At 41.3% G+C, this 24872-nt stretch overlaps 1 protein-coding gene across 7 annotated transcripts in view; it reads right to left on the bottom strand.

Moving 5' to 3' along the window:
* Positions 1–24872, bottom strand: part of ZNF521 (zinc finger protein 521) — a 287600-nt gene that overhangs the window by 197095 nt on the left and 65633 nt on the right. Inside the window, exon 1 of one of the 7 annotated variants that reach the window (XM_067699445.1) lies at positions 23585–23650. The exons of the other annotated variants lie outside the window; for them this stretch is intronic. The gene's annotated coding sequence lies outside the window, so the exon portion shown is untranslated. Of the gene's footprint in view, positions 1–23584; positions 23651–24872 lie in introns of those variants that run through there. 7 annotated transcript variants of the gene reach the window in all.

The raw sequence follows: 24872 nt of genomic DNA, 5'->3' as shown, positions 1-24872 counted from the left end.
CATAATATGCAGTCAGGGTGTCTGCTTTTCTTGCTTTCACCCCCAGTGTGGTCCAGGAACACATAATTGCTGCTTTTACTCCAGTTGTCTGATCATTACACAGAGCATGAACCTGTTTGCCATTACTTAGCATTTTACAATCATTTTTGTAACAGCTACTTTCACTATTCTGGAAACAATTGTGACTTTTAGTAGTTAATGGGTTATAGCTCTTTATACACAGAGTAAAAAGGAAGGTGGAAAGTTTAACAATTTTTCTTCAAATTTGTATAAAGCTGCAACCGCCTATCACAAAACTACCAATATAATTTCTCCCTAAGAATGTATACAGTGCTCTTGGGTTCTTATTTTTGCAGATTAAAAAAAAAAATGTATTTATATATACCCTTTCCCTGCCATTTGACTTCTGATACAAACCAAGTAAATATTTCAATCTACACGTCATTCATATGCAATATTAAGAACGATTTGCTTCCTTCACTCATTGAGTCATTCAACAAACACCTCCTGAATGCCTATTACCTATAAGACACTGTGATAGATGCTCAGAAGATACAAAGATGAGAATGACTCCGTCCTCATTCTCAAGGATCATAATACACTATAAGCTCAAAATTTAGTCAAGTTAACCATATGTTCCAGCAATGCCATTTCTGGGCATAGACTCAAAAGAACTAAAAGCAGGGTCTGGAAGAGATGTTTGCACACGCACGTTCATTGCAGTATTCCTCACAATAGCCAAGAGGTGGAAGCAACCTAAATGTCTATCAACAAATGAATGGATAAAGGAAATGTGGTGTACATATACAATGAAATATTATTCAGTCTTTAACAAGGAGAAAAGCGTGCAATATGCTCCACCACAGAGGAATCTCGAGGACGTTACGCTAAGTGAAAATAAGCCAGTGACGAAAGGACAAATATTTTATGATTCCACTTGAAAACACTTTCCAAGTTGTCAGAGATGCTTGTAGATGAGCACCTGTCTGTTTCAAAATTCTTTGTATTGCTTCTAACCAGAACTGATGATGAATATGAGGCACCTAGAGCAGTCAAGTTAAAGACACAGAAAGCAGAAGGGTGGTTGCCAGGGGCTGGGGGGAGGGGGAGGGGGAGTAGTTGTTTAATGGCCATTGAGTTTCAGTTTTTGCAAGATGAAAAGAGCCCTGAAGATCGGCTGCACAACAATGTGAATGTACACTGCTGACCTGTACACTTAAAAATGGTTAAGATAGTAACATTTTATGTTATGTATACTTTACCACAGGTAATTTTTTTTTTAATTTAGCAGAGTTGAAAAACATATGCAACTATGATGCAAAGAAAAACATATGTGCCTTAAAAAAAGCCCAGGGGATGGGCTTCCCTGGTGGCGCAGTGGTTGAGAGTCTGCCTGCCGATGCAGGGGACACGGGTTCGTGCCCCGGTCTGGGAGGATCCCACATGCCGCGGAGCGGCTGGGCCCGTGAGCCATGGCAGCTGGGCCTGTGCGTCCGGAGCCTGTGCTCCGCGATGGGAGAGGCCACAACAGTGAGAGGCCCGTGTACCGCAAAAAAAAAAAAAAAAAAGCAGCCCAGTGGAAATTCAAAGATGGGACAGACTATGTCAGGTTGGGGTGTGCAGCTGCGTTCAAAGTGGAGCACTTCAGACGGGCTTCTGAGAGAAGTAGGGTTTCTGAGTCTACCCTTGAGACTTGAACAGCTGCAAAGAGGCTCCCTACAGGGGCAAAGTGCAGGAGGAGGATCCCAGAGGCCCGATGATGCTGAAAAGGCTCTTACTCCAGAGTCCTCTGTGAGGAAATGGGGCGATCCAAGGAAGTAGAAAGAGCAGAGGTCGGAAGGAGAGCAGTGCTGGGTGGGAAATATAAGCATGAATGAAGCTGAAGGAAGAGAACTGAGCTCACGGATAGTGGAACAAGGTATACAGGGTCTCAGAGAAAGACAGGTGGTCAAATGTTTCAGAAATATTGAGCATGCCATTGGGTTGAGTTCAGAAGGCGGCCATGGGAAAGATGCTTTCCTAGAGGCACCACAGATATAGTTTTTTTAAAAGGAACGTTCTGGGTGAACTAATAAAAAGCCCAAGGAAAGACACAGTGATGAGAAAAGACTGATAAGAAATGAGGCTAAAGAGGGAGGTTACAGGCGATCATTGGGGGAGGGGGTAGCCGCCAGGGTAAACACTTGGACTCATTGTTTTAGGAACTTCTGTTGCCTTGAGGAAAACAGAATTGATAATTAATTTAAGTAATATCTAAGTTCTTTCATTTAGCTCAAATCTTATCATGATTAAAAAGATCTGTTTTCAAAAAGAGCGGTTAGTTGATATCCATTTCAGCCCATTGCTCAATTGACTTGTCAGGATGGGCTTTTAAGCTGAATGTGAGTATCAAGCCATGAGCGAGCTTTAGTAAAGAGCCCTCTGCACAACGAGGAAAGGATGCTTGGATTCAAACAACACATCTGCCCGCAACTTCCTCTGTGATCTTAAATACATCACTTACTGTTTGAACCTTGGTTTTGCTTTCTTGGTAAAATCAGGAGGGACTACGTTTCTATACTGTTTTCTGTCTGGGAAGTTCTAAAATTCTATGACTGTCTCAAAGTGGAGGACTTGCTGCCTGAGAGTCAGAAATTCGTTCACAAGTGATATTTTCTGCTCTCTTTGGCCTGCCAGTGACTACACTGAGCCCCCAAAGCCAATGGGAAGGCTTCCTAGGAATTTATTATATCCTGATCTAGCAGCAGTGGTTATGGAAACTTCTCTTCCCTGGAAAACACTTTCCAAGTTGCCAGAGATGCTTGTAGCTGATCAAATGTATATTTCAAAATTCTTTATATCTCTTTTAATCGGAAAGGCCGGCTCATGTTTCTGAAGAACCATGGCCTTAGAGACTTAGAAAGAAACTCATATCCCATTATGATGGGTGCAGCCCATCAACTTCCAGTTTCTCTTAAATTTAGTTTTCTCAGTTTCCTCTTCAATATGTTGGATAAACTCTCAGAACATTGAACACATAGACACACACACACACACACACACACACACACACACTCCTTCACATTTAAAACCTAAATGTCTTTCAGTCTATGTGTTATTTGGAGCTATCCGTGTAGTATCCCTTTCTATACATATAGATTACAGATTAAATAAAGACAACTACATATTTAATTATTTATATCAAGTGCACCCTCATAATTGATAAGAATAATAATATAAAGAGGTAAACAATGTCTTCCTGTTCATCATCTTCCTATTTTCTCAAAAAGTCACTTGCTTTGTTTCACGTTTAGTAGCTGTTATTGATGATAAGGTTTGGATGATACCACGGGAGAATTGCCTTTATTCCAGCAAGAGAGCATTCTCAGAATATGCCCACAGACTAATACAAAATGTACAGCTTGCCCAACATGAATTACAGTGATAGGATTAGGCCCAAAGGGAGCTACGACAACTCTCTACAAGCAACTGAAAGGTGCAAATGGCAAGGAGGGAAAAGAATTATTTAAAGAGGTCCGAGGTGTATGTGAAGAGGGATTAAATTAAGCAAAGGAAAATTCAGGTTTTATCTCAAGAAAAAAAAAAATCCTAATGGCAATATGTTAAAAGAACAGCTTCCCGAGAAATGTGTGGGAAGCCTCAATGCTGGAGGAAATTCTAACTAAGTGAAACAACACTGGGAATAGACCATACGGAGGAATCCCATGCCAGCTAGAGGAGCGCCTGTTGACCCATCAGCTTATCTACCTTCTGCTTCCATAACCCTGTGGAGTCTTCTGAAGAAAAACGAGATTTAAGACTAAGAATTACAAAAATGACCCTGGAGATAGGCCACCTCTTTATCTACAAAAGATGACCACCTATGTGGGCTTCCCAGGGACTGCCTGCCCATCTACTATAATACAATACAATAGATGAAAATGCTCTGCAGACACCAAGTACTGCTTAGGTATAAAACATTATAATAGAAATAATAGCTATCATTTACTGGCTAATTACAATGCGCCAGGCACCCTGCTACGTGCTTTACATATGTCAAGTCATTTATGCTTCACAAAAATCCATGAGGTTTTACAGATGAGGAAACGCAGGCCCCATATGTGTGTGAGAGTCAGTATGTAGTAGAAGATTTGAATCCATGCAGTTCAAATCCAGCACCTGAGCTCTCCGTTCCCAAGCTATTATCAACAACAGGGCCGCCCGCAAAGTCCACACTAAAAGTAGAGCCAGTCTATTGCTCTATCTTCCTCTGCAGCCCGGGGGTTCCGTGAGGGAGGCCTGAAAGGCAGGTTACTCCTCCTCGGGGAAGGATCAAACCATGAGCTGATTTTAAATTGGCCCATTCTAGCTAAGGTCTCAACCAAGTTTGGATTTGTAATTGAGTAGAAAAGAAACTTTTGAAGCAGCCCTTTGATTCAATTCTTGTGACCCTTGTGAAATAAACCTTCTTAAGACTGAGTTATGATATCAATTTGCTTCAATCCAACCAATATGTACACTCTTCTGCACCCAAGGGGCTCATATCTAACAGGGCATCAGATTAGGTCATCCCCAAAGTAGCTGAAGAGGACACCCTGGACACAAACTTCCAGAAGCAGAGATGACTACAGGGCTGACGGGAGTAGAGTGAAAAACAAAGATGCAGAAATGGGAAAACAAAGCCAGGGGTCCAGGCAAAATAGAATCAAGACCATTCCTTCCTTCCATACATGCACAACAGCGATTTGCTGAGTGCCTGTTATGTGCCAGGGACTGGGAACACAGCCGTCAACACAGCAGGATTTCAGACTCAATGGAGCTTACAGGGTAGTCGGAAGACAGATATTACACAACAGGTGTTCTGAGAGAACGTCGCCGTGGACACACCTAGATGCGGGCTCCGGGAAGGCCCCCCTGGAGGACCCGTCCCTTAAACAAGGAGGGAGAAGAGGTGAGAGGAAGGGGTTGACTCCAGACAGAAAGCACAGCACAGGGGAACAGGTTGGGGAGGAAAGTGCTTGGTTAGTTCAAGGAACTGTGCACAGGTGGGGCTGGAGCTAGTGGTAGGGCTGTGAATCTCGGCTCAGGCAAATGACAGAGGAAGCGTGGAGCACAGAAAGCACTCTGAAGTTCATTCTGAGAGCCTCAGGAAACTACGGAAAGTTTCTGAGCGTGAACTGATTTTGGTTCAGAGACAGTAAAACACAATGGTAAATGCCAGAGTCTTCTGGGTCAGACACATCCAGGGTTCAAATCCAAGTTCTGCCACTTATCTACAGTGTGACCATGTTAGATAAATATGCCTCATAGATAAAATGGAAAACACAGAACAAAATCAATACATACCTCTCCTAAGGCTGGTTGGGAAGATTTAGGAAGCTGATGTTAGTAAAGTGTTTAGCACCCATCAGGGCTGCAGTCAGCACTGAGGACAGGCAGCATCACGTGGAAAGGGGCTGTGCTATATGGAAGCTAGGAGCATGGAACGTGGAGGAAGACAGCCTTAGGATACTCAACATTTTCTTCAGAGGCTCAGCATCTTCATTTGAAAAACTCCTGGGTTTCTTTTTTTCTTTTTTCTTTTTTTGCGGTACGCGGGCCTCTCACTGTTGTGGCCTCTCCCATTGCGGAGCACAGGCTCCGGACGCGCAGGCTCAGCGGCCATGGCTCACGGGCCCAGCCGCTCCGCGGCATGTGGGGTCTTCCCGGACCGGGGCACGAACCCGCGTCCCCCGCATCAGCAGGCGGACTCTCAACCACTGCACCACCAGGGAAGGCCTCCTGGGTTTCTTTTAAACATGCACTGAGAACACAGAATGTAGTATGCCTAGCACATAGTAAGTTTCCAATAAATTATAACTATTATTCCTATTGCTAAAACTCTATCACAAAACTTTGTACTTTCTGGCATGTTTCTCAAAGAACTGGATTTCCTACAATTATCATTACTCCTGCATCATATATATATATGTAGTGCAACTCCTCAATGCTTGAAATACTTTACCGATGCTATGTTATCTCTCCAATCTTGAAAACCCCCATGAGATTCATAGGTACAAATAAAAATATTGAAGCACATGGAGAGTAAAACTGCACAAGAAGTCTAGGAAGGAAACACAGGTCATCCGAGTTCAGCTAAAACATAACCATTACTTTATAAATAATATATAACCACTTTTATTATTAAGGCACAATTTCAACAGAGTGAAATACTGAAACCTGGAAACCTTTTATCCAGGATACATTATTAAGCAAGATTCTTCTGCTTTTGTCTGTGAGTTTCTGGCCTTCTAGAGGGTTAGTGCAGTTGTTACAGTGTGAATGCGGGGGTCCGAGAGGAAGTTTGGGTCTCCGGGAATTCATCTCCAGAGTCAAGGTGAATTTGGTCCAACATTAGTTGCATCACCGTGCTTCTGCTTACTAGCAAAACAGAAACTTTGGGGCAAGTGAGTTAATACGTTTTGTAATTAACTGAATTCTTTGCCTATTTATCAGCAGTAGCTAGAGGATGAGCTTTAAAGCTCAGCGCTGAAACCCTACTCTGAACGGCACCTTCCTTTGTGTTCCAAAGGTACCCTGTACCTCAGCATAAATGACACTGATTCCCTGCCTATTTTTTTTCTATTTAAAAATTTTTTTAACCTTTTATTTTATATTGGAGTATAGTTGGTTAACAATGTTGTGTCAGTTTCCCGTGTACAGGAAAGTGATTCAGTTATACGTATACATGGATCGATTGCTTTTCAAATTCTCTTCCCATTTAGGTTGTTACCTAATATTGAGCAGAGTTCCCTCCCTGCTTAATTTCACAGTTTTCTACTATTCGCCATCCTCATCACACAGTATGCTTAGCGCATGGAAGGGGCCTAATAAGGCTTTGCCTATTCAGTGCATGGCTTCATCATCTCAAATTGTCTAGTCACAACATATATTTCACTTTTCCTGCATTTATGAACAGGTAGGAGGAAAAACAAAAAAAGCCAAAAGAATGTGTATGATCACCTCCTCCTTCTATCCAACCCCTCTGCCCTCCCGCCTTCTCCCAGTTTCTTCCCACCTCCCCCTCCCCTTTTCCTTCTCTCTTCTCTCCTCTTTTTCCCGCTCTCCCTCTCTCTATACACACACACACACACACACACACACACATACACACACACACATACACACACATATACACATACATATTTACACATACACACACGTGTGTATTTTTTTTTTACTTCTTTAAAAATTTTTTGATTTAAAAACCACTCAACAAAGAGATCAAGCTGATGTTGTCGTCTCGATATGGTGGCCCCCTGACCAGGTGGGCTCTACAAGTTTGTCTCAGCAGAATGGGCTTATAGGAAAACAGCTCTGCTGAGAGTCCTGTACCTGACAGCCAGGCCCAGAGTGGCTGACCCTGACCATAACTTATTACCCACTCCCTGCTAGGCCGAAAGACTCCAGCATTTGACCTCATCAGCACTAAAGAAAAGGAGGCAGACATTTTCAAACAAACAGAGCAACAGACCAAACATCCCAAAACTCTTTAAGTTTTTACTAGGGTTATAAAACCCTTAGTTAAGTCAACAAACAATGAAGAGATAGTAGCACAATGGACAATAACTTTTGCCTTATAAAGAACAGACAGGACAAGAAGTCCCTATATAGCACGTGTAAACAGCCACTTCTGTCTGCCCACCCACCACCCCCCAGTTTTCCTCGACTCCACTCCCACATCAGGGGAGTCTTCTACACCCCCTTCCCAAAGACCTGCTCTGAAAACATCGGTGGGAACTATAGGAAACCTGGGAGCTCCGAGATAGAATGGAATGTTTTTGTTTTACAAAACAGTAACAGCTTAAGGCAGGCACCTTCCCCTGGGGTTACACATTCCTATAATAGAGCACTCCTTTCTAGGAACTCCTGTATCCCAAAATGACTTCCCTCCTAATACCGGAATGATCATTTTCCACTTTGTTACACTCCTCAAAGGCCACCAATTAGCTTATGGAAATATTAGAAGGAGGTATTAGAATGGCCAAAATCAGGACACTGACAACACCAAATGCTGAGCAGGCTGTGGAGCAACAGGAACTCCCACTGACTGCTGGTGGAAATGCAGAATAATCCAGCCACGGTAGAAGACAATGTGGCAGTTTCTTACACAACTAAAGATATTCTTAGCATACAATCCAGCAATCATGCTCCTTGGTACTGACCCAAAGGAGTTGAAAACATATGTCCATACAAAACCTGTACATGGATGTTTATAGCAGTTTTATTCATAACTGCCAAATTTGAAAGCAATCGGGATGTCCTCTACTAGGTGAATGGATGAATAAACTGTGGTATATCCAATGGAACGTTAATCAGAACTAAAATGAGCTATCAAGCCATCAAAAGACATTGGGGAACCTGACTGCATATTACTAAGTGAAAGCAGCCAATCTGCAAAGGCTATACATACTGTGTGATTCAAACTATATGATATTCTTGAAACGGTAAAACTAGTAAAAAGAGACGGTAAAAACATCAGTGGTTGCCAGGGGTTGCAGGGAGGGAGGGATGAATAAGCAGAGCACAGAGGATTTTCCGGACAGTGCAACTACTCTGCGTGACACCATAATGATGGATACGTGCCATTACACATTTGTCCAAACCCATAGAATTTACAACAGCAGCAGCAAGGGTGAACCCTAATGGAAATGATGGGCTTTGGGTGATTATGATGTCAGTGGAGGTTCATCAGTTGTAACAAATGGACCACACTGTTGAGTGCTGTCGATAATGGGAGAGGCTATGCATGTATGGGGATGGGGTATACGGCAAATATCTGTACCTTCCCCTTAATTTTTCTGTAAGCCTAAAACTGCACTAAAAAAAAAAAGTCCTAATTAAAAACAAAAAGTCTGGGAAGGTTAAGACCATATTGGTTATTCACATCTTAGCATGCATTTGCTCCAATTAGCAGTTCATTTGTTATTTGACAAATATTTACTGAATAACTACTATGATCAAAGAAAAATATAATCTCTGCCTTCATGAAGCCCATGGCTCTGAAAAGCATTAAACAAGTAATCAAAATAATTAAGTGGTAAGATTTTTGAGATGGTGAGTAAATATAAGGCAAAATAAAACCACATTGTTAACACTTAGCTAAAATAGATCAAATGGAAGGAACAGGCAGTCTGCCAGGGGCAGAGGATAAGTATAAGAAGGGGGTCCCTGAACCTCTAGAGTACAGAATGATGTAAAGGACGTCCCAGAGCGGGTTTAGGAACTTTCAAATATGCCAAGAGACCTACAGAGAGAACTAGGAGGTGGAAAAGGGCTGAGGAGGGAAGCAAAGAAACTGCCAAGAAGAAGCTTGGCTTATTTCAAACTTTCTCGGAACATCAACTTAGAGGCTCTTGGTGGGTAATTGCGAAGTGGGGAAGAGGAGGGGCGGTGGGAGAGGGATAGCAGTGTCAGAAGTGGCCGGCAAAGTATCTCCTCTCCTGTTTTGTAATCACTGGCTTGGACAATCATCAATAAACCACTACCCGGGCACTGATTTAGATTATAAGACTATTTTATTAAAAATCTCAGATCTCTTAAAACCAAGGTAAGAATGAGACTCATGAAGCCCCAGGCCAAAAGTGTACAAATACATCCAGAATTGGAAGGTAACTTTGATATTGAAACTTAGTTCCCAGTGCTTAACACACGGGAAACACTAATTTCATCCATCTTTCAAACTACTGATTCTTACCATGATCGAATTGCATGATCATAGTTACTGTGATGGAGGAGAAGAAATTCAGGTTAACAATTTTCTTAACCTATCTGCAAAACTGATTGAATAGGTTATTAGAATTTTCATTAGAATATCAAACTTATGACCGTGATACTATATTTAGAATTTAACAGAGCCAGATTTTTCCATGTAGTAAAATACTTTTATATCCAAACCGTTTTACTCTTTCCAGAGAGATACCATTAAAAAAGTACTGGTATCCTCATCATTATGCTGTATATAAATCAGAAACCTGGTCCAAGCCGTTTCCAACTTTTTAAACTCTTTGGGCCTCAACTACTTCTCTGTGCTATAAGCTAATACCACCTAATTTGTAGAGCTATGAGGATTAAATGAGGGGATTAGTATATTTACCCCTGCTGCTTTTACTCTGTCATTTTGTTCCAACATTTTGAATATAACAATGTTGAAAACAAGCATTTTTAAACAGAATTTTGTCACTACTGATGCATTTTTATCATTAAAGAATTCTGAGGAGTGAACCCAACTGAGTTGATTAAATTCCTTTATCAATTTCTTACATAGCACAAACTACTCTGTTTCCCATTTTCATTCTTATTTCACTGAAATTATTTTCACTAGGATCAACTCACTTTTATTAAAATTATATTATGATAATTTGATTCATTTATCCATTTTTGTCCATTTCAAACACCTTGTGAGTTCTCTTTTAAGATCAACATTCCCACCAAGTTCCATTTCTCTGGTTCAAATGTTGAAGATTTATATTTTGTCAAGAAGATAGCATTCTTCCGTCAATTTTATTCAAAACCAAATTTGGGGGAGTGCAATTTACACCATTATCAGGTTTTATTTTTATGCTGATTGTTCCTTCTAGTAATTTTCATTATTAATTAAACAAAAGCCTGGAAGTTCTGTTTATTTGTTAGCTAAATCAAGAAAATATCATCAGATATTTTGTGAGACAGAGAGTTAGATGGGAAAAAGGAAGAAGCAGAGAGGAAGAAGCTGAGGGAGGGGACAGAAATATGGACACCGTGAAAAAGAAGAAAATAATAATTATTCTGTTACACTCCTCAAAGGAAACAATGTAGCAGAAAAGAAAGGAAGCAAAACGTCTGCAGGCAGTACCTTTTTCTCAACTTTGCTGTGAACCTAAAACTGCACTAAAATAGATAGATAGATGATTTAAAAATAAATAAATCAAGTCTGTAGGCAAAGTCAAAGCATATTCCTGGAGACTGAACTAACGGAGGCCAAGTGTCATCAGGGGCCAAAATAAACAGCTTCATTAAGTGAGACAATAATAGCAGGTTTTATATTATTAAGTTGTTGCTGTTATTATTATTAGGTTTTTATAGGCTGTCTTCCAAAACTGTGTTGGTAAGCCAACTGTTATTCACAACATACATTTTTTGAAAAATATAAAACAAAAATCTAAACTTCAGTTAGCTTTCACCACCATTCCTGTCCCACCATCTCACACACACACACACACACACACAATAACACACAGGCACACACAGCAACTACTTAACTCCTGTTGTGCTTCACTCTCCTGTTCAAACTACTTGTCTTGGCACTGACTTTTGAGAACAGCAATGTGGGGAGAGGAGGAGAGACCAAAGAACAAGAAGAAAGAGGATAATTAGATATTCACCTCTCCCTTTCTTGGACTCAGGACTGGCCCTGGGTAGGTTTTTGTTTTGTTTTGTTTTTCATTTTTATTGGAGTATAGTTGATTTACAAAGTTGTGTTAGCTTCGGGTGTACAGCAAAGTAAATCAGTTATACATATACATATATCCCCTCTTTTTTTCGATTATTTTCCCATATAGGCCATTACAGAGTATTGAGTAGAGTTCCCTATGCTACACAGTAGGCCCTTATTAGTTATCTATTTTATATATAGTACTGTGTATATGTCAATTCCAATCTCCCAATTTCTCCCTCCCCCCACCCCAGCCCATTACCTCCTGGTAACCATAAGTTTGTTTTCTACATCTGTGACTCTATTTCTGTTTTGTAGATAAGTTCATATGTAGCCTTTTTTTAGAGTCCACATATAAGCGATATCATATGATATTTGTCTTTCTCTGCCTGACTTACTTCACTCAGTCTAGGTAGGTTTCATAATGGATGATGTTACACTGTACCTCCCCACTTTCTTTCCTGAACTTACTCATGGTTGCCTAGTTCCTCTCTCCCCATCAGAGGCCTCACAGTAATCCTAAGACCCCCCACTAGGACACTGTCCAGATTTATTCAGACACCTAGAGTCGTAGGCATCAATTCTCCTCATCCACCAGCCCCTCCCACTCGAATACTCAGTCCCCTCAATGCAACTGATCTCCAGCTTTGGAAGGAAAGCAACCTGATTAAGTCATTTTCCACTGATTTGTAAATGACTAACCACAATTTAGCGCTCTCAACGGCACTTTAAAAATAGCATGAATCTTAATAAAGTTTAAATCCCTATAACATGTTTTAAAGATTAAAGAGTTAGAAAAGAAATTTTGACAGGTAGCCGCAATACGAGCAGGCTGGCCCTACTGGGAAGCTTCTCTTACTGCAGTTCTACATGCTCAGATGTTTAAAAGGTCAAACTTTTGTTTACAATAGTGAATGTTAGCAGCAGACACAGGAGGGCCTCTGTGATTTGTATGTAGTGAAAGGGACAGATGTGGGTACTTGAGAAGTAGCCTGGTATAGGAGTTACGAGCTTGGAATCCAGAGGCAGGTTGTCTATGTTCAAATCCCAACTCCACCATTCACCATCTACATGACTTTGAAAAAGTTACTTAACCTCTCTGTTCCACAGCTCCCCGATCTGTAAAATGGAGATTATAATAATATTAGTACCTGAATCTGGTTGGTACAAAGGCATGTATAGTACTCAGAACAGAGCTTGAAACATAGAAAGACTATATAAATATTAGTTACAACTATTAGTATATATAGATTGTTCCTAAGTCATAAAAAATTTATATCAGCTAGGGCTGCATATTTTTATTTTTAAAAGTTTTGATCGCAATGGTGCGTTGTGTAGAGACATTATTATAAGAAGTCTGCTAGCTGTCCCTAGTGGCTAATTTGGGGTTGGGTGGACTATAGTTCCCCATTATTAATAATAAAAGCAATAAAACAAAATTAGGTAGAACCACAGAACATCAGAAAAGAACGGGCCCTAATATTTCAAAGGTGTCATCCTACAGATACTAAGTTGACGGTCAGATAGATTAAACACCTCATGCAAACTCAGAGGCAGAGGTGGAAGATCTGAACGTGGAATCCAATCTCCTCACCCCCTGCCTTTTTTCACTTCCAAAGAGTGGGGGAAGAGCCTTCAACCATGATGCAGACACCGTGATGCTTTGGCTTCTCGGGTCTCCACTGCAAGTTATTGATCCCGCAGTGTAGAGATTCCTCTGCCGTCAAGGGATTCCTTTGTGTATGGAATGCCAAGAGATCAGCAAACCCACAAGAAATCCCTCAGTAAGGTCAGCAGTCATGGTGGTAATTTTGGTCTGGTTTAGGAGAAACTTGGGAAATTTTCCTACGTAGATGTTGCATGACCAGAAAGCAGTCTCTCTCGGCTTCTTAAGCCTGTGGCCCAAATCCTCCTAGAGTCAGCTGATTCTACTGGGCTGTCATCTAACTACATAAAATGGAAATGGTTACCATACCACTGAAGACAATTAAACACTTGGTATTTATTAATGGTTAATGGTATATGAATAAAATTTTATTGACAAAATACTTTCTCAAAGATCATGCATGATTGAAAAACGGAGAACCGACCATCACAATGAAACGGGAGGGACAGTCTCATTGGACGGGGAATGTAACAAAGTTCAACGGAGCTGAATCTATTCATATTTATGATACAGTTGTGGGCAGGCATTTTGGAATAATGAAGAAATACTTGCATACCACCAGACATTCAATGTAAAATTCCTGGGGCATGCTTCAGACTTGTATTCAAAATGAAATAAGATGTTGTGTCTAGTGGATGGGAGAGTTGTCATTTGAATATATTAACAGCATCTAAAAGTCTGTTGTGGGACTTACGGCTTGTCCCCTAGATTCCTTCCTCATTGTTGTATATTTACCTTTATGTCTGTCAGGCACAGCAAGCACCTCAGTATCTTACTGCTCAACCACGCATCAGAGCACGAAGAAAAAAATGTTCCAACCCCAAAGGGGAAAAAAAAAAATCAGAAATAAAGAGGAAGAAGAGAAAAACTTACAAACCTTATCTGGGCTTTCATTCAAAACAAATTCTTTATCTGACCTGTAAGATATTGCCCAAAAAACGTGCCATGGTGCAAACAATCATCAAGGAACTGAAAAATTTACGGCGGATTCGCTGCCGATTTGTGGGGCCACTGGATCATGCTGTGATAAAACTTGTAAGAGTACGACAGACATTTGAATAAACCTTTCTATCGTGTAACTGAGGTTTTGCAGAGGATGAACTTTAAAATTTCTTCCAGTACAGCTTGTGGAGCAAAGCAGAAAAAAATAAGAAGGTGAAGCCAAAGACAGCATTAAAAAAGACACAAATAAGGTTTTCTTTGTTTTTTTGTGTTTTTTTACTAGCATCAAGAGCCCTAGCTGGCTGAGTAGTCCAGACAGACCCGAACTTGTGACCAAATGAAAATAAACTCACAGAATCTTTACGCTTTGATTTATAGGCCAACCAGGCAACCATTCATGCAGTCCTGATGTTACTGCAATGCCCTCACTCATTTAAGATAACAACGATTATTAAGCAGACGGCGAGAAACACACGTTACTTTCAAAACAACACATTTTGATGACCAACACCACATACACATGATGACAAATGACTAGCTGGCTCCCTCTCTCGCCCCTCCTCCCCCACCAGCTGAGGGCTAGTGTTCTGCTCTGGGGCCAATGGGCCTTCCTGCCAAACAAATATAAGGAAAGGAAGGGGAAACAGGTCACAGGACTAGACTGACCAGGACTGCCTACACCACGGAGACAGGAAGCTCGGGCCTCCAGGGGTGACCCTTCTGCAGCTGTGCCCTTCCCCCTAACACACGAGCACCAGTACATGCAGTGATCCATGAAGGCGGTGTGAGAGGAGTGAGAGAAAGGTGATGAGTTGACAGCATCTGCTAAAAGACGTCCAGAGAAGCTGCTATTGATGGCGGAGAAGCACAAAGTTTGGCAATCGGCCACTGGCACCACGTGCAGAAAGAGCTTACTTTTAAGGACATAAATTTTAAAAGCAAAATTTAAAAAGTGGTAGTGGACAAAGGAGAGAATTTTTTCTTCCAGTCCCACCATACAGGTAAACAGGTAAACTCTGCCTCCGAGGCTAATGCGGGGCACCAGAGGAAACCATCTGAATATCGGACCAAAGAGTGTATCCCCGCCCGATACCAGGCTTGTCACTGCTCCCACACACCTCCCTCTCCTCTGCTCCTCCCACCCCAGATGGAAACTGCTCCCTTCACGTTCACCTGCAGATAGAAAAATATTAATTTAAGGCATATCAAAACACATTTTACAATGTATAAATATAATACCCAATAGACTCCTGAGAGAGATACAAAATTAATCCCACTTGTGAAGGCCTTAATATTAGCTCTTTCCTCTTGGGAGGACTTTAAAATCCCACAAAAGCCCTTGATTTATTTCCTTCCTACACAACAGCAACAAACACTCACATAATTTTTGAGCAATGTAAAATATCACTTTAATGCTGAATGCGTGGAGACAGAGAGACAGAGAAAGAGAGAGAGAAAAAGAGCTCCACTCAGGATGGCTACTTGGACAGCAAAGGAAGTACTTACAGGTCTCATTTCCCTCCATATACGAACATAATGCATTAACGCTGCCGGCATAGTTCAAGGAGAACACAGCTCACTGAAAATGAAATGAGTTTAATACACATCTTACGCTTCACTTTTACGCTGCTTCTTCCAAAGGCTCATTAATACGGGTATATATATCACTTTCTTTCATATTTAAGAAGTTAGTGAAGTCCTATTAACTCAGACACATTTAGTTCGCACCAATTTTACATCCAGAAAAACACAGTGAGTGATTATTAATCCTAAACTGATAATTAAATCCATTTGGAGATTATCATTAATATAAGGTATAATAAAATAATGATATAGCATCATTAATACACAATCTTACTTAATACGACATCAGAATGTCTGACAAAAGGAATATAAACATTACATGCTTATTCTAAGCAAAAGCCCATCAAATATTATAATCTTTCTACCTTCCTTATTCGTTCCATCATTGGCTATGCTGGCTGTTAACACAATATTTTTCCTTCCCAGCACCCACTTAGCTAGTTTTTCATCTGCACCAAGTAAGAGAAAGGTAGGCTTAGGGCAAAACAAAAAGACAGACAAAACTAGCTACATCTAATTTGGGTTTCTAAATTACCCATTATTAGTGGGTCACATCAAAGTGGAACTCAGAGCTCTACTCTCAAGTAAAGTGTGCAAAAATCCTTGTGCCCACAAACACTTGGGTGTCAAAAGGCTTAGTGGAAGAATGGATATGCATGTCTACAGTCGTTTTCTTATCTTTTTGTGGGAAGCACAGGTAAAAGAAATTAGCTTCTTATCACATTATTTTGTTCCTGCTCAGGCTCAGAATAACAAAGTTAATATCTGCACTATACTTTTATGGGTGAAAAACACCACACTAAATATACTAGAACTGAAGCCACAATTATCTTGAATTAACGATCATCCACGATGACACAGAACAGTAAAGAGTCAAAGACGATCAGGACTTAAGAAATAGGAGGAAAGAAGTAAGGAAGAAAATTAGCATGACTTAACTTTCACAATATTTCTCAAGGATGCCACAATGTTCCATTAAAATTAATGTGCTGGTAGATTTCCCTACTCCTACAATCCAGTTAAAACACAAGAGCCATCATATCCAAATTTTGTGACAGTGGTAAGTCTTCTTCAATCTGTGTGCAAATTACAAAATAAGGAAAATGTACTTCCTTGCCTCCATCATTCGGAAAATGACACCTTTTAAGTCAATAATGCAATACTTAGAGAAAATGGTGCTACAGCAAAATATGACAGCACAGGCAATGCAAATTCGAGCTAAGATGGAGAGAATCACTATTCACGTACCCAGAAATGGGGTATTTCCAACACTCCCTACAACCTGTCTTTTGAATAGCACTGAAAAAAATCTCAGTCCTCTATGGAGAATCCAAGTTCTTACATTTGTGATGTTCCATGTGACTTATTCATCAGTAAATGCCTCAGCGTAGGACAAAAAAGAGATAAGTATTACTAACAAAGAGGAGATTTAAGTAAATTGAAACCCTCACTCTTCTATCAGCATTTCTCCTTTAGGGGCCTATTCTCCTTTCAGTTTGAAAAGATTTGTGCTACTAAGTCCCATTAATGCCAATTCAGGTGGTGATGCCCCTACACCACCACTGCCCATGACTGGAACAGACCACTGCCTGCTATACTGACCCACAGAGCCCTGAATCACTCGTGATGAAACTCAAGTGTCTTGCAACTTCATCCCTTAATTGAGATCCTAGCATATGGCAAGAATCCAAGGCCTCTGCTCACGTTGTTTATCTTTCAATACTTCCAAGTCACTTACTGGCTAGAAAAGAAATTGCACTGTGATTTAAACTGAAAGCAGTCAGCTGGCTGCTCCTAATTCTTCTTCCTTCTCTTCTTCTTTTTAAATCTATTTCTCTCTTCCTCCCCTTTTTACAAATAATAAATGACTATAGCCATGGAACCTCCATAGACTTGCTCACCACTGTGAATAGTTATTATAATGTGATGTCATAAAACAGGTCATTTTTTACAGTAGGTTGGCTTCAGTTACTTTATAACTCAGTTACTTTAATAACTTTTAGTCCTCTTTCTCTTTCTCTAAACGTTTAGTCTCTACAAATCTCAAGGAAAAACTACCTCTATTGATGGGAAATTGGCGGGGGAGGGGGGGGGAGGAGCTTAATTCTCATTCTGAAAGCAGATGAAATATACCAGCTGCTGCCATTACCTTAATCAGTCATACCACCCATGGCTTCTATAATCAAAACATCCCTGAAAAGGTAAAGAGGAGTAGTGAGGGAGTGAGGAACGGAAGAGAGAGCAGTATTGTTTATAAAACAAGAAACAACTTTATGTAAGAGGATTACATCAATCGAAGTTATTATGTAGTTAGTTTGGACACAAAGACAACTTATAAAAATATACTGCAGCATTCTACAATAATGATCTAATGCATTTCAACATATGTTAGTATAACTACAGCCTTTGGCCCACTACCAATACTACAGTGGTTTTTGTGTAAAAGAGCCTTGTCGAGTATTTACTTTTGACCAAGCTCTGTATGAATGACTTAGAATTCATTCAAAAACAAATGTCTTTTGCTTCTCTTGAACTTAATAGGCAACAAACTTCACAATGGATGGGCAGCAGAATTTTCTCTTTGATAACCAGCTGGGGGAAAAACTTGTTATGCAGAGGAATGGACAACACATCCTTGTATAACAAACATACGTTTTAAACAAAAACAAGGTCACATATGGTTGTGATGTGGTATTCAACCAGAGTACTTCTGATTGACATGTATATGAACACCGTGATACGGAGCGTAAATAAAAAACGTTTCAAATCCAAGTGCTTTACCTTCACATTACGGAAAATAATAAATACTGAATAACGTAATACAAGGTATTTCTATCTTGGGGTTCTAATGACTAACCACTTGAGCTCTGCTTTTGTGGTTTATAATGTCACCAGAACCCTCCATGGAATTATATATAGAATAAATGATAGGCAATGTTGAATTACAAGGCTATCAGGCTATAATACATAAAGTAAGTACCTAATATAGCCTTATAAATTATAGGCTTTTATGGTCTAGCATTTTACAGCAGAATGTCACAAACTGCAGTGATACGATATGTTGATAAAGAATATGATATGACATTAGGTTTCAAAGAAAAACTGTCCCTGGCACACTACATCAGAGCCAAATTATTTCATAGAACTGCAGGCTCAGAGCTGGAAGGATCCTTAGAGGATGTCACGCTCAGTGCTCCCCGACAGCCACCACCCAAACACAGATCTCCCCTCGGCCCTCGTCCGCAGCCCTGACAGATGGCCGTCCTGCCTGCAACACTCCCAGCACTGAGAGTAATAGGGGAAATGTCAGAGAAATGCCTCAAACATGTACATGCAATAAAGACACATCATTATTAAGTAACAAATGTAAAGGTTAAACACCCACACTGTAGCTGAGTGCACATCACAATACTGTAACAGATCACACACACACACACACACACACACACTTCTACAAACAGATTCTCTTCATTTTTTACAAGGAGTGACGATGCCGTGGGAAAAGGAGCAGAACTCCTTTCTACTACCTTTTTGTGTCACTTCTTTTGTCTGTTTCAGATGCAGTCACCATTTTTTACAAGGAGTGACGATGATGTAGGAAAAGGAGCAAAACTCCTTTCTACTACCTTTTTGTGTCACTTCTTTTGTCTGTTTCAGATACAGTCACCATTACTTCATGGGATTCCACACTCTTATTCAATCCCAGACACACACAAAAAAGTCGGGTCCAGAACCACACACTGTACAACTGGATCCTGAAGGACTCTGGGCTGCTTTCAAAGTGAGAAACATAGAAGGAAGACATAGTGAAGCCCACATCCAGTACGCGTGAGCTTTCCTGGAAACTAGAAGGATAACATATAAATGCTGACACAAGCCTCTCCTGTGTCTGACCAATTCCTTTCCGTGTGTTATAATTAAAAACAATAATAAATTGAATTAACCCACTGAGAAGAATGGAGTTCGCCTAGACTTTTAGGGATATCTGTTTCAAATTTAGTAGTTTCAAGGGGTGATCAAGGATACTATAAACCACAGATCCAATCACCTCAATACAATGGCTTCCAAGAAATATCCCAATCACCCAAATCCACTCCCACCAGTTCTATCAAAACCTCACATCCTCACTTACATACATTCTGGGCAAATCATTCCTTACACCTGTATAGCTCTCATTTTCTACTTCCTGGTTAAGAAATTCCTTTTATATCCTATCAACAAACAATGGACTTAGGGGTGAAGAGTCAAGCGATATAAAAATGACCACTGGCTGCCCCGTGCTCTGGCGGCACACGTTGGTTTGTGTGGTGCTGTATCTGCAGCAACTTTTTCATAGCTAGCCAGGAAGAGAGAATAATGAGAAAAGCAAGAAGCAGTTTACACACACGCGAGGAAATTATTCTTCGTGAAAACCGACTTTGATTTTGTTGTTATTCAACACCAATACTAAGCAGACTGTCAAGAGAGGGGACAGGCTCATACGTGTACACACAGGGTAAGCAGGGTAAGCTCACGTTCTATCTCGAAGCACAACGTTGGCCCAGATCAACTGAGCTGACTCTAATCTCGAGGCGCAAGGTTTGTTCCGAAGGATATATTTTATGGAAATGCAAAATGTGGAAGATAGGAAATTTACTACTGACTTACTAATGACTCTATAGGGTGTTAATAATGGCTACCATTTTACTGAACACTTAGTATGTGTTTTAAACTAACACGGCGTTTGGCAGGCATAACCTCCATCACTTCTTAAGGGAACCCTATGAAGAGGGTACTATTATTAGCATCAGTTTGCAGATAGGAAGCACAGAGGGGTTAAGTAACTTCCCTAAATCACACAGCTATTAAAAGGTAGAGGTAGAAATTGTGCTCAAGCAATCTGACTTTTTTTTTTTTTAAATAAACACCATGATATACAGTCTTACCAAAAAAAACAGAAAAAAATCTCCGTGTGGCACACTTTAAGAGGCTTGTGACGGCCCAGTGCAGTGTGGAGTATCTTATCAGGCAGGTGGCTATAATAAAGCATGTGGTCAAAAATAACAGAAGGAATCACAGGCGGTACTTAATCAGCATTTATTAGAACCCTGCTGGCCTAAAACTAGCAGAAAAAATCCTCTCACATCCCAGGCAAAGGTTTTTACCTTTTGTTCAAATTGGAATGCCACTTTCAGGACTCTTGGAAAATCGCCCTTGCACCCCTCTAGAGAGAATAAGTATGTTTTGGGGAAGGCCCTCCCCGCTTTAGGACTATAAAACAGTTCTGTTTATGAATCTGAGGGTTTCGGAAAAAAATAACTCCTCGGCTCCATTCTAGAGTTTGGAAGGTTAAAATGAGAACACGGAGAACTGTTGAATATTGCCGTTAACACTTCTTCCAGCTAAAACTTTCAACAACTTTTCTTGGTGGCCTCAAGTGCCTCTGGGACCAGGTGAAGGGAAACAAGAGTGCAGAGCACAGAAAGGAGATGGGTGCAGAGATGGCAGACAAGAGGAGGCTCAGAGTGGACCGGGTGGCTGGGAGAGCAGCAGTGGGGGAAGCAGGCATGTCTACAGCATGGCAGCCGGCGGCGCGCCTCCAGAACAGCAGCCAGTGGACCAGGAACAAAGTTCAGGCGGGTGTTTCATACCCAGGGCTTAGGAGGCAGGGCCTGCTTCAGGAATCATACAGGTCAGTGTTTGGAAAGAGGAAGTCAGCAGAGCTGCACTCCTACTGACTGGCCAAGCACAGAATTAATAAAGGGGCGGAGGGCTTCCCTGGTGGCGCAGTGGTTGAGAGTCCGCCTGCCGATGCAGGGGACACGGGTTCGTGCCCTGGTCCGGGAGGATCCCACATGCTGCGGAGCGGCTGGGCCCGTGAGCCATGGCCGCTGAGCCTGCGCATCCGGAGACTGTGCTCCGCAACGGGAGAGGCCACAACAGTGAGAGGCCCGCGTACCGTAAAAAAAAAAAAAAGGGGGGCGGGGGTGGGGGGGTTAGGAAGTGGAATGACAGGCAGCATGGCTGTGCTATGCTGTGTCTCAGTGTCTCATTACAAATGTGACAAGCCAGCAGAGGAATCCTTTTGAAAGGGCTGGTCAGAAGCCTAAAAAAAATTAAGTTAAATTATATACAAAATGTCACACCTCAAGTGGAAATAGTACACAAGTAAGAAATTCTGCTGCTTTTTTCCCCTTTAGGCCTTTACCAGGGACACCTGCAAATAAGAAAAACAAGACAAAAAATCCCGCAAGAATAAAGCACTTTCCAATTGCCAAGGACAGCAAAGAACACAGAAGATGTCTGAGTGAAAGGCACCACGTGGAGCACAGATAAAAGAGCTTTTAAAATTTTTAGGGCGCCAGATTCAAGTGTTCCAGTGGATACTTAAAAGTGCTTCAGCACAAAACCCTTTCCTCAAATGCATTAAGCGCTCAGAGAAGGGCTTTAACCACAGTGTGCCTGCTTTGTCCAAAAGGCAGCTGGCACCTCTGTTTGTGTAACGAGCAGCGCAAGCCCTCTATCCAAGGAGAGGACAAGCAGAATCCCCCACAGGAAGGCCGCCGGATCCTCTAACATGTATCAAAAATCACCTCCACGCAGGATTTTTTTTTTTCCCTCAGAGAAGAGTCTCCACCATTCGTCCAAGTTTGAAAAGTTGCCTCTTTCTCTCTGAGGTAGAATTTCACCTCAGTCGCCTGATTTCACCCATCATCCTATTCTTCGAGATGGCTCTGTTCTAATCTTAACCCTTGAACGAACCAGCACTTAGCAAGGGTCACAATCTGAGTCGAATTCGAGGGCTCTTCCCTGGTCTCGGGTCCAGCACTGGCTAACTGAAAGCTGAGGTCAGTCTCCAATCACTGAACCACAATAAATACTCCTATAAAACCCTCACAGGGTGCTGGCTTCATCAGTCAGAGCATTCGTTTAAAGACAGGAACCATACCCCCTCCAAGTTTATGTGTCTGCATTTAGGATAATTAATTTCACTGCCTTGATGTTTCAATGGAAAGCTTTTCAGAAGGCAGTCAGGGAAATCATTCAATAGTTAAACGTGATCTTAAATTTAAAACATAAAATAACATTGTGCTGCTGTAATAACCTAAGTATACTATAAATTGGGTAAATCTGAAAACATCTGACCCTTTCTGCCTTTCACAATTAAAGACCTGAATCCCTCCAGCCACAGTGACTAGAGTTTGAAACATTGTTATAATTTGCCAAATTCCAAAAGGGTTGGTGTTTTAATCCCTCACCACTTATAAACTGAATCCGTTAAAAATCAATGCCTCGAGACAGCTCTATGAATGTGGCCACACCTAAAACACAAGCCAATACTTTTTCCCCTCCCCCCGCAAAAAAAAAAAAAAATTCACGAGAAGCCACAGCTGGAACTGTTTTACACTGGATGGCTGGGTTCTGTGAGAATGCTCTCCTTGTCTTTGTCTGTGAGGCTAAAAGAAGCTGGACTCAAAGGTAGTGTTCAATCCCAGGAGGGGCCTGGGTAAACATGAGCCCAAGCCCCCAGCTCCCTCCTGATAAGGTCAGGTGACACGGTGTCAAAAGACAGCCAAGGAAAGAGCTAGAAAAGTGCACACACAAGGAGGATATTTTTTTTCTTTCTCCTGACCAGAGATAATAAAGAGCAGAAATGGACTTCAAATTTTCTTATTCACTTGAAAATGTAAGAATGGGGCTCCCTCACTCTCTAGCTCTATGTATGTATGTACGCCCCAGTTCAATACGAACACAGACAGGCATGGATGTGTGTAATACGTTTATACCAACACACACCAGATCTCCTGCTGCAGCTAGACGACTTCCTGAATCCACGCACACCTGATTTGAGAACTTGTGTATCTGTGGCTAAACTGTCAAAGCATCCTAACTCTCCCAATGCAATTCAGCAGCAGCAAAGTAACACTACGTCACCCATCAAAATCGGGGAAATCGTTTCACCGGAAGACGGCCCAAAATACCTGAGTGTTTTCCAAAATCTGAGTTCAGAAGACAGAGGCTGCTGAAGGCTGGTGGAAAAATAAAAAGGAAAGAGGGAGTCACAGGGATAAAGAAAGTCTTCAATAATGACGTGAGAGTTGGAGAGGAAAGTAGCAACATCACAAGTTATGAAGTGGGTAGAGCACAAAGCATGACAGACAGACGTAATAAAAGAAAAGCACCATAAGAAAGAGAAAGAGATGGAGAAATATTTCCAAGTAACAAAGATAGGTACAGTGGGAGAATTAAAAAAAAAAAAAAAAAAGAAACAGCTAAGGTTGGGAAGAAACAAGACAAAACTGATGCACCTTAAAACGAAAACAACTTTCTGCATGTAAACAAAAGAGGTTTCTAGTGAGAAGGAACACACAGACACACACACCTATGCACTCTCTCGCAGACACACACACACACACACACAGGGGCATCAGGCATCTGACTATTTCAAAAACCACATCTAAAATTTCATTAAAAAGAGCCCAGCTGCTTCCTTACCCTGACTTTGTCTTTAAGGACTTAGCTAAGCTGAAGGAGTGGCCAGAAAAAAGAAGGAAAAAAAAAAAAACACAAAAAAACCACACTTCAACCCATCTCTCTCAAATTCTTTTATTTCAGCAATGCATTAAGCAATCTCCCTGCAGAGTTATTCTCTTCTTCCTGGTGTGGATAAAGCTCCCCCTGGGGAGCTCTGTAATTTCCAGCTTCTCCGAATTCAGGTATTAGTAAAGACCGCTTGGGGACACGCAACAATATAACTCTACATTTTCAGGCATTCGGAGAGAACCCCCTAAGGGTCCCAAGTTCAAATTTCTGAAATGTAGGCATTGTAAAAGGAACCTCGGGGGACTCCAGCAATAGAAATCTGCTGAATTCAAAGCATTTCCTAAGCCCTGGCAGGAGCCTTTGCTCCCACTGGAGGCTTTTTATAAAACATGTGTTGCTGACATGTTGACAGATTGCTCAGTGAAGTGTTAGGTGCATACACAGGCTGGCCATTTAGGGGGACATCAGTTTACCCTTCATCTCTACCTGAAGCACCATGTTTTATACATTACCCGAGGACAGGCAGAAAACAGACACTTTCCAACAAAGTACAGTATCACTTGGCAAAAGACGACTACCCCTCACACACACCTCTCTCCACCACCTACAAAACGATAGGTAGATTCTCTAGTCCCACTTAGGCACACACACGCACACACAAACACACGCGTGCGCGCGCCCATGCTCACACACGGCTGTGCATAATCTCCCCAAATCACAAAAAGG

Source organism: Pseudorca crassidens, chromosome 12 (assembly GCF_039906515.1).
Source record: "Pseudorca crassidens isolate mPseCra1 chromosome 12, mPseCra1.hap1, whole genome shotgun sequence".
In the NCBI taxonomy this organism is placed as follows: Eukaryota; Metazoa; Chordata; class Mammalia; order Artiodactyla; family Delphinidae; genus Pseudorca; species Pseudorca crassidens.
Note: the sequence above shows the minus strand (reverse complement) of the source record. Positions and strands in the feature narration are given on the sequence as shown.